Raw genomic sequence first — 17,638 nt, forward strand, 5'->3', positions numbered from 1 at the left:
ATATGTGTATATATATAGATAGATATAGATATATAGATATGCAGATAATGAAGTAGCATATGCTTTTTTACCTCCAATAGTTTTTATTATGGTAAAATATTTGGAGCATAAAATTTACAATCCTAATAATTTTTGAGTGTATAGTTCAGTAGTACTAAGTATGTTCATATGGTGCATCCATCACCACCATCCATCTCTAGAACTCTTTTCATTTTATAAAACTGAATTTTATACCCATTATTTAAAAAAAATTTTTTTTTTTTTACATTTATTTATTTTTGGGAGACAGAGTGAGACAAAGTGAGAGCGGGGGAGGGGCAGAGAGAGAGGGAGACACAGGATCGGAAGCAGGCTCCAGGCTCTGAGCTGTCAGCACAGAGCCCGACATGGGGCTCGAACCCACAGACCGTGAGATCATGACCTGAGCCAAAGTCGGACACTCAACTGACTGAGCCACCCAGGCGCCCCAGAAATTTTATACCCATTAAACAATAATTCTATATTACCCTCTTCCCCCAGCTACTGACAACCACCATTCTCTTCTCTGTCTGATTCTGACTACTTTAACCTTACATAAGTGGAATCACACAGTATTTGCTTTTTTGTGACTGGCTTATTTCACTTAGCATAATGGCCTCAGGATTTGTCTATCTTGTCATATATTGCTGGATTTCCTTGCCTCTTAAAGCTGAATAATATTTTTTGTATGTATATACCACATTTGCTTATCTATTCATCTGTTGATGGATACATTTTGGCTATTTTAAATAATGTTGCTGTGAACATGAGTGCACAAATATCTCTTTAAGACCTTGCTTTCATTTCTTTTGGGTATATACCCAGAAGTGGAATTGCTGGATCATATGGTAATTTTATTTTTAATTTTTTCAAACTGCCATACTGGTTTCCACAGTGGCTGTCCCATTTTACATTCTTTCCAACAGCGTACAGTTCCAATTTCTCCACATCCTTGCCAACACTTCTTATTTTCTTTAATTTTCTTTCTTTCTTTCTTTCTTTCTTTCTTTCTTTCTTTCTTTCTTTCTTTCTTTCTTTCTTTCTCTCTTTCTCTCTTTCTCTCTTTCTCTCTTTCTCTCTTTCTCTCTCTTTCTTTCTTTCTTTCTCTCCTTCCTTCCTTCCTTCCTTCCTTCCTTCCTTCCTTCCGTAACTATCCCAATGGGTGGCTCATTGTAATTTTGATTTTTATTTCCCTAGTGATTCAGTGATGTTGGGCATCTTTTCATGTGATTATTGGCCATTTGTATATTTTTTATTCAAGTCTTTGCCCATTTTTGAATTGGGTTGTTCATTTTTGTACAGTTTCAGGAGTTCTGTATAGATTCTGGCTATTAACCCCTTATCAGATTTTACAAATATTTGTGATTTGCAAATATTTTCTCCCATTCTGTGCATTGCCATTTTACTTTGTCTCTTTTTTTTTTATTAAAATTTTTAAAAAAAATGTTTATTTTTGAGAGACAGAGTGCGAGTGGGGGAGGTGCAGAGATAAAAAGAGAGACAGAGAATCCAAAGCAGGCTCCAGGCTCTGAGCTGTCAGCACAGAGTCCGACACAGGATTTGAATCCATGGATTGCGAGATCATGACGTGAGCTGAAGTCAGACGCTTAACTGACTGAGCCACTGAAGTGCCCCAACTCACTCTCTTTTTTTTAATGTTTATTTATTTTTGAGAGAGAGCAAGTGTGAGTGGAGGAGGGTGAGAGAGGGGGGTGGGGACAGAGGATCTGAAGCTGGCTTTGTGCTGACAGCAGCAAGTCCAATGCAGGGCCTGAACTCATGAAGGTCAGACCTGAGCTGAAGTCAGACACTCAACCGACTAACCCACCCAGGCACCCCGCCATTTTACTCTCTTGCTGGTGTCTTTTTTGATGCACAAAAATTTTAAAATTTTCATGAAGCCCAGTTTGTGTATTTTTTCTAATGTTTCCTGTGCCTTTATTGTCATATCCAAGAAATCATTGCCAAATCCAGTGTTGTGAAGCTTTTGCCCTGTGTTAAGTTTTCTACAGTTTTAGGTCTGACATTTAGATCTTTGATCCGTTTTGAGTTAATTTTTGTATATGGTATAAGGTTAGGGTCTGAGTTCATTCTTTTGCATGTGGATATTTGGTTTTCGCAGAACCATTTGTTGAGAAGACTGTCCTTTCCCCTTTGAATGGTCTTGGCACCCAGCATACATTTTTTTGAACTTTGCTGTTTTCACTTAACAGTTGCTCATTGAAATCACTCTGTATTATTCCTTAGGATCTTCCTCATTATTTTTTATGGGTGAATGGTTTTCTTTTGTGTGTACATGCCACTGTTTATTAAACTAATCTCCTATTCTTGGACATTTAGGTAGTTCCCAATATTTTCAAACAATGCTGTGATAAATAACTTTTGATTTGTTCAAATCAGTTTTTGTATTGTGGAGATACACCTCTAAGATATATTCTTAGAAGTGGAATAGATGGATAGAAGTGTAAATGCAATTGTAGTTTTGTTAGATAGTAGATAATATTCACCCTCATGTGGGCTGAACCATTTTGCATTCCCACTAGCAATATATGTAAGTGCCTGTTTACTCACAGCATATCTTGTCAAGTTTCTTATGTTTTTGCTAGTCTGATGGGTGAGAAACCTTATTTCAGTGGAGTTTAAAATTTTTATTTCTCTTATTGTAAGTGAGTTTTTAATATCTTTTCACATGTTTAAGGACCATTTTTATATCTTTTTTGTAAATTTATGTATATTTATGTCTTTCATCCATTTTTCTAAATAGAATTTTTGGTCTTTTATCCTACAATTAAAAAAATATTTTTGCATGTGAGGGATACTAGTTTTCTTAGATATATGTTGCAAATACGTTCTCCTAGTTTGCTCTTTGTATCTTTGTTTATGGTATTTTGCCATCAAAATACTTTATTTTAATACAGTTAAATTTAGTAATATTTTCCTTTTTTATGGTTGAATTTTTGAAGGCTTTCCCTGAATTCAGCTTATATAGAAATTTGCCCATTGTTTGCTATTGTATAGTTTCGTTTTTTACATGAAGGTTTCTAATCCCTTCTTCTGTGTGGTATGAAGAATGGATCTAATTTATCTTTTTTCCAGGTGGCTACTTATTTGTCCCAGTACTAAAGACCAACTTCGCCCAGATGATTTAGGATATCACCTTTTTCATATACCTGATATTTTAAATTGTTGGTCTGTTTCTGAACTTTTCTCTTTGTCCATTTTAGAGGTTTTGTAGTATATTTTAGTATCTGGTAGAGTTAGTCTGTCTTCATAGTTCTTTTTAGAATGTTTTCTTAGCTGAATCTTGGAAATTTATTTTTCTGTTAACATTAGTATCAACTTGTCCAGTTTCATTATAAAGGTCATTGGGGGGAGTGCCTGGGTGGCTCAGTTGGTTAAGCGTCTGACTTCAGCTCAGGTCATGATGTCATGGTTTGTGGGTTTGAGCCCTGCTTCGGGCTCTGTGCTCATAGCTCAGAGGATACTGCTTTGGATTATGTGTCTCCCTCTCTCTCTGCCCCTGCCTGCTCATGCTCTATCTCTCTATCTCTCTCAAAACAAAACAAAACAAAAAACCTCATTGGTATTTTTATTGGGAACACATTGCATTTATTAAATATATTAGGTAGAATTATATTGAGGCATTTTAGCCTAGAGCATGGAATATCTTTCCATTTGTTCAAGTCTACTTTTGTTCCTTTCGGGAAAGTTTATTATTTTCTTCATATAGACTTTTTGTTAAGTTTATTCTTTAAAAAATTAAAAAAAATTTTTTTTATATTGATTTTTGAGACAGAGAGAGACCGAGCATGAGCAGGGGCAGGGCAGAGAAAGAGGGAGACACAGAATCCGAAGCAGGCTCCAGGCTCTGAGCTGTCAGCACAGAGCCTGACGTGAGGCTTAAATCTACAGACCATGAGATCATGACCTGAGCCGAAGTCGGATGCTCAACCAACTGAGCCACTCAGGAGCCCTGAGTTTATTCTTAATTTATTTTCTTTTTTATGGTGCTATTGTAAATGGGATTTTCTCACCTATTATATCTTGTAACTGGTTGTTACTTGTTGTCAGTGAGGTATTCTATACTTACTAAAAACATCCTTAGTTGGAAGTGAAATTTTTTACTATATGTCATTTCTTTGCATACATGTAAAGACAAGTATAAGCAACATAAATTGTTTAAGATATATCTGAAACTGTTGATATTCTTAGTCCAAATGTTCTAAATAATTTTTTAAACATTTATTTTTATATTTTGATTATTTATTTTTATTTTAGAGAGAGAAAGTATGTGGGTAGGGGAGAGGGGCAGAGGGGGGAGAGAGAGAGAGAGAGAGAGAGAGAGAGAATCTTCAGCAGGCTCCATGCTCAGTGAGGAGCCTGACTAGAGGCTCAATCCCATGACCCTGGGATAATGACTAGAACCGAAATCAAGAGTTGGATGCTCAACTGACTGAGCTACCCAGGTGCCACTAAATCACTTAAGAAAAAATTTTAAAATGTTTATTTATTTTGAGTAGAGTGAACAAGAATGGGGGAAGGGCAGAAAGAGGGGGAGAGGGAGAATCCCAAGGAGTCCCTGCACTGTCAGTGAAGAGCCTCACACAAGGCTTGAACTCAGGAACCACGAGATCATGACCTAGCTGAAACTGAGTTGGATGCTTAACTGACTGAGCCACTCAGGCACCCCCTAAAAAAATTGTTTTTTAATATTTATTTTTGAAAGAGACAAGAGTGCCAATTGGGGAGGGGTAGAGAGAGAGGGAGGCACAGAATCAAAGCAGGTTCCAGGCTTCAAGCTGTTAGCACAGAGTCCGACACAGGGCTCAAACCCATGAACCATGAGATCATGACCTGAGCCAAAGTCGGATGCTTAACTGAGTCGCCCAGGCAGCCCTAAATCACCTTTTTTTTTTAAAGTTTATTTTTATTTAATTTTGATAGAGAGGCAGAGAGAGAGGGAGACACACAATCCAAAGCAGGCTCTAGGCTCTGAGCTGTCAGTGCAGGGCCTGATGTGGGGCTCGAACTCAAGAATCATGAGATCATGACCTGAGCCAAAATTGGATGCTTAACTGACTGAACCACCCAACACCCCTCTCTGGGATGTTCTTGCAAGTCATTCACCTATTTGCAAATTTTGATGCTGGTACTTTCTTGTATTTATCAGAAGGTACTAATGGGGTGCTTTTTAAGACAAAGAACTCGGACTCAATCCTTTCTCAAATGATACTTAAATGGTTTTTGACAAGAATGGTTGCATTGTCCAGTCTTACCAGTAGAAATAACCAAATTTCTACAGGGCTGCTGCTTGGTTAACAAGGTACCTCTGTATGTTATATGCATTCTTAGAGATACTTGAAATATGAATATTAAAAGAGCCTTAAAATTGGTGAAATACAGTATCTGGTCTTATTTTTCCTTGTCTCTCTCTCTCTCTCTATATATATATTTTAAATATTTATTTATTTTGAGAGAGAGCATGAGAGGAGGAAGGGGAGAGAGAAGGAGGGAGAAAATCCCAAGCAGGTTCCTGCATCGTCTGCACAGAGCATGACACAGGGCTCGAACTCACAAGCTGTAGATCATGACCTCAGCTGAGATCAAGAGTCGGACGCTTAACTGACTGGGCCACCCAGGAGCCCCATCAATATTTTTATTTAACAGTTTTATCTTCAAAAACCATGGCTTATTTGATTGAAATTTCCTTTTGTAGGAATTGAAACTTCATCACTCTTAAGAGTGATTGCTAAAGTGGATTAAGCAAGGAAATAATAGCTTCTGTCTAGATTTAAAAATTTGTCTTTTTAGGGGCGCCTGGGTGGCTCGGTCGGTTAAGTGGCCGACTTCAACTCAGGTCATGATTTCGCGGTCCATGAGTTCTAGCCCCGCGTCGGGCTCTGTGCTGACAGCTCAGAGCCTGGAGCCTGTTTCAGATTCCGTGTCTCCCTCTCTCTGACCCTCCCCCGTTCATGCTCTGTCTCTCTCTGTCTCAAAAATAAATAAACGTTAAAAAAAATGTCTTTTTAAATTCCAGTTTTAGTGCATATGTTTAAATTATATACTACATTAGTAAAGTAGTATATGCAGTGTTAGTGATATACCACTGATGTTAGAGGTCAGAATTTGGGCAACCTTGATTACTGAAAAATCATCCCTGAGTCAGATAATATTTTGCAAAGATGAATGCAACAATATCTTTCATCTCATGTTCTTCCTACATTGTGAATAGAATTAATGTTCCCTCCTCTTGAAACCAGAAGGGTTTTTGTGGCTTTCAACTTATGGAGTATGGCAGAAATGAGATGACGTGACTTTTTTTTTTTTTTTTTTATAAATTTAAATTTTTTTTTTTTTTCAACGTTTATTTATTTTTGGGACAGAGAGAGACAGAGCATGAACGGGGGAGGGGCAGAGAGAGAGGGAGACACAGAATCGGAAACAGGCTCCAGGCTCTGAGCCATCAGCCCAGAGCCTGACGCGGGGCTCGAACTCACGGACCGCGAGATCGTGACCTGGCTGAAGTCGGACGCTTAACCGACTGCGCCACCCAGGCGCCCCAAGATGACGTGACTTTTAAGGGTAGGCAGAATGCTTGTGCTTAGAACCTTGAGCTGAAGTTCAACTCAAGACTACCAAGTTGTGAAGGAGATTTATAGAGAGGCTCTGAAACTATAAAAGAAAGAGATGTCCAGCCATCATCATCTCCAGCAACCCCTGCTCTTGAATGTTCCAGGTCTTGCCACTATATAACTGCACCTGTCCCAAACTGGAAAGTGAGAGTGTTTGAGTATTTAACAGAGGGCTGTATTCAGACTGCCCAAGAAGTGGCTGGGCTGCCTGGGTGGCTCAGTTGGTTAACTGTCCAACTCTTGATTTCATCTTAGGTCAGGATTTCATGGTCGTGTTTTGGCTCAGGTCAGGGTCTCATGGTTGTGAGATTAAGCCCTGTTTCAGGTTCCATGCTGAGCACGAAGCCTGCATAAAATTCTTTCCCTCTCCCTCTGTCCTTCCCTTGCTCTCTTTTGTGCACGCTGGTGCAAATGCTTTATCAAAAAAAAAAAAAAAAAAAAAAAATAAAAGACTTTGTTGACTCAGTATTTTAAATTCAGTTGTTTTTATTGAGATAAAATTCACATACCTTAAAACTCAGTATTTGAAAGCATACAATTCAGTGACTTTTATTGTATTGACAAAGTTTATGGCTAGTACTACTAATATGAGAATGTTTTAGTCACCCCAGAAACAGATCTTGTGTCCACTAACAGTCACTCCCCATTCCTCCTTCCTTTCAGCCCCTGGCAGCCATTAGTCTACTTGACAGCTCTATTATTGACTCATATTTAACACTTAATTTTTAAAATTGATTGTCTAGCTTTCTTAGTACATTTGAAATAATATACTAGAAAGATCTTGAGGGTGGTTTTGGCTCATTTAATGGTAATGGAAGTTACAACTGAGAATGTTAACAATATGGAAGACAATAAAAAAATTTGTGTTTGATTTTCTAAAGAATAGTAATGATACAACTAATGAATGACTGTGCCATCAAAAAAATGTTATATTTTGTTATCTTTTTAGGGAGCCATGGAATTCTGCATTTCTTATTAGAATGTGGGGGAAATGCTGAAAATAAAAAGGGCAAATACAGTTAGGGTACTTTTTTCTATTTCTGAAATAAAAAAGGTAGTTATGAATGGATGTTACTAAGTCATATCCATGTTAATATTTTCTTCCTTTCTCCCTTGGTCTCTTTGTCTTAAATGCATGGTTGTTTTTTGAAAGAAGAAAAATGTTTGGTATAAATGCTGACTTTGAAACTTGGGAATGGACGACAAATTTCTAAAACTCAGTGTTATTCTGCTATTAGAAATAAAGCAAATGCAAGTTGACTAAAAAAAAAGTAAATTCTTTTTAAATTTATTTATTTTTGAGAGGGGGGAGAGAGTCAGAGAGAGAGGAAGAGAGAGAATCCCAAGTAGGCTCTGTGATGTCAGTGTGGAGCTCAGTGTGGAACTTGAACTCACAAACCATGAGATCATGACCTGAGCTGAAATAGTCGGATGCTTAACCAGCTAAGCCACCCAGGCGCCGCCCCTCCAAGAAGTAAATATTAGTATTTACCTTTCAGTGTTGTTAACATTAAGTGAAATACTGTCAGTAAGAGGGGAAACACTATTAATTTTCCAGAAAAAGTTTCATTCTACTTTTAGATAATTTCATATATTTATCCTTAATTTTGAGAAAGGTATCCAAGCCATCTGTGTAATTTCCCTTTGGAAACTTGGTAAAACTTGGATTGTAACTTCAAACATAGAAACAATCATTTTTTAATAAAATTTTTTTTCTAATAAAAAACAGTAGTCTTCAAAGTAGGATGCTTAAGATGACTCACTAATGTAGATGAAAAAAGTATTAGAATTTATATTCATCTCTTAATGGGTAATAAAGTAATAAAAAATGAGAAAAATATTTAGCTTCACAGTGGTCCCCTTCATTTGTTCAGATGAGATTTATAGCTTGTGTGGCATCTTGAGGAAGCCTGGGGGGGGGGGGCGGGGGGGTGATAATCCAAATCTCACCTATGTATTTCAGTTTATTGTGATGTGTTTACTTGTGCCTGAGTAAGTGGATTTAAAGATTTTAAATAGTAGACTTATTAGCAGAATTTTGTGATGAGGAGTGATTATAAAAATCTTTTAATACTCAGAGGTTCAGTAGTTATAGCGTAAGAGTTTTTAAACCTTAAGTTTAAAGATGAGATAAGCATTTTTCTTTTATAGATAAATTTTCTTCATTTGAGTAACTTTCAGTGTTATTTTTATAAATATTAACACAGTCTTTCCTTTGGTGTTTAAAAGTAGCATTTTAGTTTTGAGTGACAAAGAACTTTAAAAAACAAATTTTTTTAAAAAGTAAGCTCTGGGGGCGCCTGGGTGGCGCAGTCGGTTAAGTGTCCGACTTCAGCCAGGTCACGATCTCGTGGTCCGTGAGTTCGAGCCCCGCGTCAGGCTCTGGCTGATGGCTCGGAGCCTGGAACCTGTTTCCGATTCTGTGTCTCCCTCTGTCTCTGCCCCTCCCCCGTTCATGCTCTGTCTCTCTCTGTCCCAAAAATAAATAAACGTTGAAAAAAAAAATATTAAAAGTAAGCTCTGTGCCCAAAGTGGGGCTTGAATTTACCACCTCCAGATCAAGAGTTGCTTTGTCTACTTACTGAGGCAGCCAGGCACCCAAGAACTTCTTTTTGAATGAAATTTATGTGTGAAAATGGATGTGTTTGGAAATATTTACATTATTTTCTCACTTTGTTGCTGAAAAGTATGTGTTGTAAAAGTTGTACCTTGAAAAACACAGGAACAAAATTGTAATCTATTTTCTTCAAATGAGTTATACGTTTTGAACTTTCATTTCAAAAACAATACACTTGTAATAAATTTGTAAGAAAAACTGGAAAATTATAACTGAATTTTGGCAAAGCCAATGAATGTCCTCTTACAATTGGATTTACATATAATTGTGTACTCCTATTTTAATTTGTTTTGACATTAAAACTAAGATTAGACCTAATTGGTGTATCATAGTTTAAGCCAAGATTGAAAAAAAATGGGTATTTATTCACATTGCTTTCAATTTTTAAAAAAGACAATAATTTAGAGAAGAGAGTGCAGATGGATTTTTTATATCAGTATAAAAATTCAAAAAATTGCTTATCTCTTTACCTTAATTTCTTTTTGTTATTTAAAAATTTTTTTAAATGTTTTTTTTTAATGTTTATTTTTGAGAGAGACGGAGTGTGAGTGGTGGAAGGGCAGAGAGAGAGAGAGAGAGAGAGGGAGACACAGAATCGGAAACAGGCTCCAGGCTCTGAGCTGTCAGCACAGAGCCTGACACCAGGCTTGAACCCATGAACCTTGAGGTCATGACCCGAGCCAAAGGTGGATGCTTAACCAACTGAGCCACCCAGGCACCCCTCTTATTTTATATTTTTATATTAGATTAGTATTTAGTAGCCAATATATAATTTATGGATTAATATGTCTGTGAGCTGATTGCTTAATTTTTTACTGATAGGAGTGTGTAATCTGAGGTTTAGAGGTCATTAATCCAGATTATTGTCTGATGTTTCAGGGGGAAATTTGAACTCTGCATCACTATTGAAGTGTTTTTGCTTGGAGGGCCGCTATTCTGTTAGGTCATGTAGAATTTGAGCACACAGTGATGCTATATTCAAAGTAATTTACATGTTGCTCCAAATTTGTCAAGCTTATTCAAATATTTTTCTGCCTCAATCTCTTTCTATTCTCCTCTTCTGGGCCTCCAATGACATGTATATTAGACTTTTGATACTTCCATATGTCCCTGAGATTATTATTTTCTTTCCAGTCTTTCTCTGTTCTTCAGATTGGATATAATTTATATTTATTTACCTTCATAATTACTGATTATGTTCTCTGTCATCTCTATTCTAATAATGAGCCTGTCCAGGCTTAGTGTATTTTTCAATATATCTTTTACTTACATAGTTTCTGTACTGAGAATCTCTATCTTTCCACTTATTTCATGTTTCTTTACCTTTACCTCCTGAAGCTTAGTTATAATAGCTGCTTTAAAATCTTTGATAACTTCTGCATCTGAGTAATCTACTTGTAACATGTTGTCATTTTTATTGAAGTTCATCACATTTTCCTGACTCTTGTAGTTTTGGTTTCTGTCCTAGATTTTCTGAATGTTATCATGTTATCTTGTTAGACCCTGATCTCTGTTACATTCTTTGGAGAAAGGTGATTTTTTTTTTTTTTTTTTTTTTTTTTTTAAGCAGGTTATCAATTTGGTTAGGGTCAGACCACAAGTTCAGTATTGCTTTCTGTGTGTGGTGGTTAGTTTCCCCCCCGCCCTTTTTTTTTTTTTTTTTTTAATTAAATTGAAGTATTGTTGACGTACAATACTATATTAGTTTTGGGTATACAGTATAGTGATTTGATATTTATATACATTATGAAGTACTCACCATGAAAAGTCTAGTTATCATTTGTCACCATATGAAGTTGTTAAAGTATTATTGACTATATTTGTTCTGTTGTACTTTATATAAACCCAGTGACTTATTTATTTTATAACTGGAACTTTGTACCTCTTAATCCCCTTAACTTATTTTGCTGAGTCCATATTCCTTCCCTTCTGGCAACCTCCAGTTTGTTCTTTGTATTTAGATTCTGTTTCTGTTTTGTTTTATTTATTCATTTGTTTTTTAGATTTCATACAGTGAAATCATACAGTATTTGTCATTTTCTGTATGAGTTATTTCACTTAGCATAATACCCTCTAGCTCTATCCACGTTATTATAAATGGCAAAAGATTTCATTCTCTTTTATGGCTGAGTAATATTCCAGGGTGCTGTGTGTGTGTGTGTGTGTGTGTGTGTGCATGTGCGCATGTACGTGTGCACACATGCACTGCATTTCCTTTATCCATTCATCTATTAGTGGATACTTAGATTGCTTCCATATATTGGCTATTAATAATTATGCTGTAGTGAACATAGGGGTGCATTTATCTTTTCAATGTAGTGGTTTTGTTTTCTTTGGATCAATAACCAGATGTAGAATTGTTGGATCATATGGTAGTTCTAATTTTAATTAAAAAAAATTAACTTATTTTTAAATTCTTGTATAATTAATGTACATGTTACATTAGTTTCAGGTGTACTGTATAGTGATTTGACAGTTCTATACATTACTTGGTGCTCATCATGATAAATATAGTCTTAATCTCCATCTATTTCACCTGTCACCCCACCTGCCTTCCCTCTGGTAACTACCAGTTTGTTCTCTATATTTAAGAGTTTTTTTTGGTTTGTTTGTTTTCTTTGTCTTGTTTCTCAGATTTCACATATATGTGAAATCATACCATATTTGTCTTTCTCTGATTGACTTGTTTCACTTAGTAGTATACTCCTTAGATGCATGCACATTGTTGCAATTGGCAAGATTTCATTCTTTTTTTATGGCTGAATAATACTCTGTTGCATGTATTAACCACATCTTCTTTATCCATTCATCTATGGATGGAAACGTGGCTTCCGTATTTTGGCTGTTGTCTATTTTTAATTTTTGTTTTGATTGCTTGGTTTATTCATTTATTTAATTTTTACAAAAGTTTATTCTTAAATGTACAACTAAGACAACACTTCATTCTAGCTATAGGTGGCAACAGATGCTATGACAGGGAATCCAGATGTTTAAACAGGAATGGAATTAAAGATCACCATTGCCTGAGGCCAAGGAACAACTTACTTTTTGCCAGATTTCTTAATTCCACCTGTGGTCAGGCGTCCTTTCCCTACAACCTGTGCTTTTAGCTACTCAAGTTTCTTCTGCTCCTCTTTCTGTTTCTGCTTGAATGCTTTATCTTCCTCTTCTATCTCCTTAGCCTGCTTCTTTGACTGCTTGAGGGGCTTCTTACCACTTCATGGCTGTATGTGGCTCCTGCTGTTCTTTTCCCACACCCTCCCCCAAACAGGAAGCCTATTTCGGGGCGGCTGGGTGGCTCAGTCGGTTAGGCGTCCGTCTTTTGGTTTTGGTTCAGGTCATGATCTCAGGGTTGATGGATTTGAGCCCCATATCGGGCTCCGTACTGACAGTGTGGAGCCTGCTTGGGATTCTCTCTCTCTCCCTCTCTCTCTCTGCCCTTCCCCTGCTCACTCCCTCTGTCTCTCTCTCAAAGTAAATAAATAAAAAACTTAAAAAAAAAAAAAAAAAAAGGAGTGTCTGGGTGGCTCACTTGGTTGAGCGTCCGACTCTTGGTTTTGGTTCAGGTCATGATCTCATGGTTTGTGAGTTTGAGCCCTGCATTGGGCTTCTCACTGACAATGTGGAGCATGCTTGGGATTCTCTCTCCCTTTCTCTCTCTGCCCGCCCCTCCCCCCCCCCCATAAATAAAACCTTAAAAAAAATAAATAAAAAAACAAAAATAGGAAGCCTGTTTTTAATTTTTTGAGGAATCATCATGCTATTTTCCATAGTGGCTGCACCAATTTACATTCTCAACAATAGTACACACGATGGTTCCTTTTTCTCCACATCCTCATCAACAGTTATTATTTTTTGCCTTTTTTAAAAAAGTTTATTTATTTTTAAGGGAGGGAGGGGCAGAGAGAGAAGGAGAGGGAGAATCCAAAGCAGGCTCTGCCCTGTTAGCATGGAGCCTGACGTGGGGCTCGAGGCTTGATCTTGCAAACCACAAGATCATGACCTGAGCTGAAATCAAGTGTTCGATGCTTAACTGACTGAGCCACCCAGGTGCCCCTATTTCTTTTTTATTTTATTTTAATTTAATTTAATTTTTTGAGAGAGAGAGTGAGTGAGCAGGGGAGGGGCAGAGAGAGAGGAAAACAGAGGATTCAAAGTGGGCTCTGTACTGAGAGTGGAGAGCCCAATGTGGGGCTCAAACTCAGGAGCTGTGAAATCATGACCTGAACTGATGTTGGCTGCACAAACAACTAAGCCACCCAGGCTCTGTATTTTATTTTATTTATCTTTTAAAGTTTATTTCTTTATTTTGAGAGAGAGAGAGAGAGAGAGAGAGAGAGAGAGAGAGAGAGAATATCCCAAGCAGGCACTGTGCTGTCAGTGCAGAGCCCAACATGGGGCTCGAACTCACGACCAGTGAGATTGTGACTTGAGTCAAAATCAAGAGTTGGATACTCAACTGACTGAGCCACCCAGGTGCCCCCAGGTGGCCCTATTTCTTGTCTTTTTGATACCAGACTTTCTGAATGGTATGAGCTGATATCCTGTTGCGATTTTGATTTTCATTTCCCTGATGATTAGTAATGTTGAGCGTCTTTTCATGTGTCTGTTGGCTCTCTATATGCCTTCTTTGGAAAAGGTCTCTTTAGGTTCTCTGCCCATTTTATTTTTTTTTTAGTATTTGTTTTGAGATAGAGACAGAGCACAAGTGGGGGAAGGGCAGAGAGGTAAGGAGACACAAAATCCTAAGCAGGCTTCAGGCTCTGAGCTGTCAGCACAGAGCCCTAAGCGAGGCTCGAACCCACGAACTGCAAGATCATGACCTGAGCCCAAGTTGAATACTTAACCGACTGAGCCATCAAGGCACCCCTGCCCATTTTTAAATCAGAATGTTTTCTTTTTATTTTTATTAAAAAAAATTTTTTTAATGTTTATTTTTTATTTCTGAGGGAGAGAGAGAGACACACAGCTGGAGCAGGGGAGGGGCAGAAAGGGAGGGAGACACAGAATCTGAAGCAGGCTCCAGGCTCTGAGTGTTAGCACAGAGCCTGACATGGGGATCAAACTCACAAAACGTGAGATCATGACCCAAGCCAAAGTCAGATGCTTAACTGACTGAGCCAGCCAGGCGCCCCTAGAATGTTTTTTTTGGTAATGAGTTGTATGAGTTCTTTAAATATATTTTGGATACTAATCCTTTATCGGTTTTATCATTTGGAAGTATCTTCTCCTATTCCTTAGGTTGCCTTTTTGTTGTGTTGATGGTTTCTTTTGCTGTGCAAAAACATTAGCTTGATGTAGTGTTTTTTACTTATTTTTGGTTTTGTTACCCTTGCCTGAGGAGACAGATCCAAAAAATATTGCTAAGACCAATATCCAAGAGTTTACTAAATGCTTTTGTTTTCCTTTAGGAGAGAGAGCGAGGGAGGAGCAGAGAGGGAGAAAGAATCCCAAGCAGGCTCTGTGCTGTCATTGCAGAGCCTGACATGGTGCTTGAATCCATGAACTGTGACATCATGACCTGAGCAGAAAGTAAGAGTTGGGTGCTTAACTGACTGAGCCACCCAGGTGACTCTAGTCAACATAACTTTTAAAATTACAGCTCAGGCACCTCTCAAACTGCTGCCTCTGTGATGGCTCTTGGAGCAAGTGAGTCTGTGGTGGGCTCTTTAAAAGCAAGAATCCTGCTTTTTTGGTAGCCCTCCTGTTCTTCTGAAATTAAGCCCCAATGACTTTAAAGCTCCTAGAGTTAAGCTCTGCTGATTTTCAAAGCCAGACATTACAAAGCTAGATGAGTCCCTGCTCATCTCCTTGACATAAGTGTGTGGGGGGCAGGTGCTCTCTGTAGGGTTTGAACCCTTCCTCAGAGTGTACTTTTGTGCCTTTGATATGCCTTCCACTTGGGGGGTCCTGTGCTAACTTTGTGAGTCCCAGTCAGATTGCATCTCTGCCCACTCTGCCCTTCTTGATGTGGCTTTTTCTTTACATCTTAAGCTGTGGAAGAATTGTTCTGCTAGTCTTCAGGTCATTCTCAGAGTTGCTCTAAATGTAGTTGGAGCCTTAGTGTGTCTTTAGGAGGAGACAAGTTCAGAATCTTTCTACTTTACCTTCTTAATCCTGATTTGGTATGGGTGGTTTTAGTATCATTTCAGTTTTCAAGACCTTTGCCTTGCTTCTTTCGGCCTGTCCTGTGCATGTGCCACTCAACCGTTTGTTTTAGACTGGTTTGGTTAAATTCTCAAAGCTTTTTCTTTGTCCGTTTGGGTCTGTCATGTGCCTGGCTCAGGAATGAGTCTGCAACTTATGTGGGATCATGGAGAACTTTTCCTCCCCATGACTCTTCTATCCCTTTGCAGTCTATTGCCGGTTTGTCTGACTTGTAAGACAGGAATTTTATCTGCATTTAGTCCCTTCTATTGCTCTGCTATGCAGCTCCCTCAAGGCAGAGTCTGGGCTTGTTCTTAAACATTTCTATGATAGAGAGTAGCCTTTATTGTAGGATTAGTTTAGCCCTACTGCTATGGCTTGCGATCCTTTTGGAGGAGCATGTGCTCAAAGCCTTAGATGTTGAAGATCTTTCTACTTGGGGCACAATTCAAACTTCTCTCAGCTCTATGTGATCTGTGAGAATTTTTCAACTGATAGCTTCTCAGTAGTTGTTCCTTTGGTGCTATCCTGAGTCTTACCCTATGCCTGTGAAGTTTGGTGCTCATCCAGATACTCCAGGGGACCACTATTTAGCTTCATGGAACAATTTCTCTGGTAACTTCCCTTGGTACTCTGCTCCTTGAAATCCAGCCACCTCGGTCTCCCTGAAATTTCATCTGTGTTTACTCAGCTCATGAGTCTTGTTTTTTCAATTCAGCGAGACTGCCATCTTTTAATTCTTTGAGATGGCTGTGCTCTGCTGCGGTTCTCCTTCTCTCTATAGTAGTTTAAAAAGTACCTCTAGGCACAAAGTTGAAGGCAGTCTTAACACATTTATTTCCCTTCTCACAGGGATCTCACTCCAGTTTTTTCTATTGTCCAGTGTTTGAAAATAGTTGCTTTGTCTATTGTGTTTAGTTTTTCAGTTGTTTATGGTGAGGGGTTAAATACAGTATGTTACTGTGGGAGTGGGAGTGGAAGATGTGTTATCCAGTTATTTTTTAATGAAACAGTACATTGAACAAATTTTTGCTGCATAACAATGCAAAATCTGGAGGCTTAAAACAATACATGATATTGATATCTCATACTAGTCAGAATCTCAAAAAGTCCAGAATCTCATCATCTAAGTTTGAGTCCAAGTACGGGTAAGACTCCTTAGGTAAGCTTCCTTTAGTAAGCTCTTTATGGACTGTTCCTCTAGTTCTTTATGTTTTATTTTTTCTAAGTTAAAGTTTATTTTTAAAAATAATCTCTGTACCCCTCGTGGGGTTCAAACTCATGACTTCGAGATCAAGAGTCACATGCTCTTCCTACTGAGCCGGCCAGGTGCCCTTCTAGCTCTTTAGATGTGTAAGACTAGAGACAACTTATCTGCCCCTACTCCAACATATAATGGTGTAGTAGCATTGGTCCCTAGCAGAATAACTGCTAGACATGTTCTTCTTTAAAAAGGGCAGAACACACAAGGAACTCACTTGTCTATAGTAGGTCTGAAATCCTGCTGGGAAAATGTTGAAAGTTCCTTGGTTTGGTTTCTCACTGGGAATAATTTTCCATGGCTCTTGGTTTGTCCTCTAAGTTCTTTCTTCTGCCATCTGAATCATGTTCCCTTTTCTAGAAAGATGGCATATCTTTACAGCTGACCAGAAGTCTCAGCTTACTTCCTGCCAGTAGAAATCTGAGGATCCAAAGGCCTTTCTTCATCTGTCCTGTCTCTAGTATTCTTAATCCAACCTGGCAGTGTGTCAATACATATGCCTTTTAAAAATAACTTTGTGGGTTTTTCTTGTTAATTTTCTTGAGGTTCACTTTCCACTAAACAAAAGCTTCACTTACAAATACCTTCAGGATTTGTTGAAGAGATTTTATGGTACATAATTCTAGGAGCTGGTTTACCAGTATCTGTAAGGCCGTCTTTGTGCGTAATTCTGGAGTTTGAGGTTCATGAGGCAAATAGTCAGAAGAGAAGATGGATAAAGTACAGGAAAGCAAGAATAAGCTGGAGCCCACAAGTACAAGTTGGCATCCACAAGGACAGACTAAAACCTGTGTCAGGACTTGCTTGTTGTTTCTGACCTTGATGATGAGTGTCCTGTGGGAGATGGGTGTCTTTGTCATGATACATAATACATATATCTGGCCCAGAATTATGAGAAGTTGAAAGAAAATATAGGATTAGGTAGGGCAGTGGTGCTACATAAAGTGCTTTAAATATTTTGGC

General features: G+C 38.1%; 1 protein-coding gene and 1 pseudogene across 7 annotated transcripts in view; one reads left to right on the forward strand and one right to left on the reverse strand.

Annotated features, from left to right (window-relative positions):
- LRBA (LPS responsive beige-like anchor protein) overlaps positions 1-17,638 on the forward strand; it is a 785,650-nt gene that overhangs the window by 39,783 nt on the left and 728,229 nt on the right. The gene's annotated exons all lie outside the window — the stretch shown is intronic.
- LOC123583827 lies at positions 11,685-17,363 on the reverse strand (annotated as a pseudogene).

Source organism: Leopardus geoffroyi, chromosome B1 (genome assembly GCF_018350155.1).
Source record: "Leopardus geoffroyi isolate Oge1 chromosome B1, O.geoffroyi_Oge1_pat1.0, whole genome shotgun sequence".
Taxonomy (NCBI): domain Eukaryota; kingdom Metazoa; phylum Chordata; class Mammalia; order Carnivora; family Felidae; genus Leopardus; species Leopardus geoffroyi.